We start from the raw sequence: 2,562 nt of genomic DNA on the forward strand, positions 1-2,562 counted from the left end.
ATCGTCTGTTGATTACAACTGAGCTCTATTTTTTCTTGGCTTTTGGGTCTTCAGTGGATAGGGCAGTTTGAGAGAGGACAGGAAATGAGTTAGAGAGAGAGAGAGACAGGGCTGGGCTGGGAGATGATGACCCATGCCAAATTCGAACCCCATGGGCATACGATCCCATACATTGTATTGTGACAGCAGGTGTATTAGGCTGCTATCCTTTCTGTACTCATCACATTACATGTACTTAGATGAGGCTTTTATCCAAACCGACTGACAATTGTTTTTAGGTACAGGGTATAGGTTACAGTCCCTGGAGCAGAATGGGGTTAGGTGCCTTGCTCAAGGGTACCTCAGCCATGGAGTGAAGCAGGGAGTGGACGAGAGGGATTCAAACCTGCAACCCTCTGATCTAAAGTGCATGTCCGTAGCCCCTTAATGCATGCCGTACCTCCTGTGGCACGCTGCACTAGACATTGAGAGTTAACTACTATAGTACTACATTACTATGACAGTGCACGGGGCCTTTAGTAATACATTATGACTTGGTCATTGCCATTCTGGTAACAGCTAATTTATAATGCCGTGTCTTAAGGGGCTAACCATTAAACCACGGCTGCCCCATTACATGCTGAGCATCCTCCTGCTGCTGCTTTACCCCCTTTGCCCAGTGGTCCTCAACCTTTTTTGAACAAATGCCCCCTTGACCTCAGCATAAGCCACGCAACGCCCCCTTGACATCATCATAAGCCTGCCAACGCCCCCCTTAGTATTGAAAAATTAAAACGACTAATTCCCCCAATGGGAATTGAGCCCCGCCCCCACTCAGCTCTATCTGTTAACCTACTGAACGCAGGTCATTAACAACTACCATCCTGTAATGCCATGTATGTATGCGGGTGGTGGGCTGTGGTGGATATGCACTTGAGTGTTTCTATGTATGTGTGTGTTTATTGTTGTTTTTGTTTTTTGGCGTCATGTGTATGTTGTGTGTATGTGGCAGCTATGTATGTCCAAGACAAATTTCCTTCGGGACTATTAAAAAGAATCTTGAATCTTGAATCTATCCTTCTCAATGCCCTCCAGGGGCTCACCATTATTCTCTCCACAATTATTAATAATAATAATAATAATACTTTCGTTTTATATACCGCCTATCAAAACACCCAAGGTTGCTCAACATGGTATCTGTGTAGGTGTAGGTGTGTGTGCTAACCGCTAATGTACTCCAATATTGCATTGTGCGTGCGTGCGTGCGTGCGTGCGTGCGTGCGTGCGTATGTGTGTCTGTGTGCATGTATGTGTGTGTGTGCACTTTATCTGTCTTTATGTGCTTCCATTTTGCCCTCTGCCTGTCTTTCTGTCATTTCGCTGGCGTCTCTGGATGGCTGTACGGGAGGGCTCAGATACACAATGATAATAATATCTGCAGTAAATGTGATGTGGGAGCGGGCTGATATCAGCAGTAAATGTGATATGGGAGCTGTCTCTCCACACTCGACTGACTCCTCTGTCGCTGTTGCCAGCCCTGGGCTGTATTGGTGACATTTTCTTTTTCTAGTGGGAAAAAAGAATAGGTGAGCAGCACGGAAGCTGACAGGGGTGGGGGTGTGGGGTTTGGGCAAAGGGGTCAGTTGTCACGGGCCCAGAGAGAAAGAGGTCCAAAAAAATGGGTATTCGTTACATTATGTGCATGGGGTGGGGGGCCCATTCAGATGACTTTGTCCCAGGCGCACCCGAAGCTGTTAGCAGTCCTGGTGAGCGGTCCACACATCCAGGCCTGCTGACGGGGGTTGCGGGGGGTTGAGCGTTGGGGAGTGGGGTTATTCTCAGATGGGTCAGTTGTCCCGGGCCCAGGTAGGATTCTGTCCACATTACATTGTATGTATTGAGAGGAAGGCCGTTTCAGATGACTTTCTCTTGGGCCCTGTTAAAGCTGTCAGCAACGGCCCTGGGCTGTATTGGCAACATTTACTCATGGGAGAAAGAAAAGAATAGGTACAGAGAGGTACACACCAGCTTGATAGCTTTTCATAATGCTCAAGCAGATTCAAAATGTTCTCCTCTCGCCTGGTGGTAAACGGAGCGAAGAATTTTGATATCTCATCAGACCCCAGACGAACAGAGGAAGCCAATGACAGGAGGGGACAAAGGCAACAGTTGTCCTGGGCCCACGGACACAGGGAGGACCTCATTATATTGTATGTATACAGTATTAGGTGGGGGGGGGCTTTAAGAATTGGGTCCTCATTACATGGTATGTATTGACAGGGGGGGCCTTTTCACATGAATTTGTCCTGGGGCAAGCAAAATCTGTCAGTGGCCCTGACAACAGAGGAATGGGCACAGTAGCTTTGCATTACATTACAGTACATTACACTTTGCTGACGCTTTTGTCCAAAGCGACTTACAGCTATTTACAGGGTATAGGTTACAGTTCCTAGAGCAATGTTAGGTGCCTTGCTCAAGGGCACTTCAGGCCTGCATGGAGGTGTAGGGAGAGGCCAGGTGGGATTTGAACCGACAACCTCCAGATTGTAAGCGGTCCTGACAACAGAGGAATGGGCACACTGT

Source organism: Engraulis encrasicolus, chromosome 11 (assembly GCF_034702125.1).
Source record: "Engraulis encrasicolus isolate BLACKSEA-1 chromosome 11, IST_EnEncr_1.0, whole genome shotgun sequence".
NCBI lineage: Eukaryota > Metazoa > Chordata > Actinopteri > Clupeiformes > Engraulidae > Engraulis > Engraulis encrasicolus.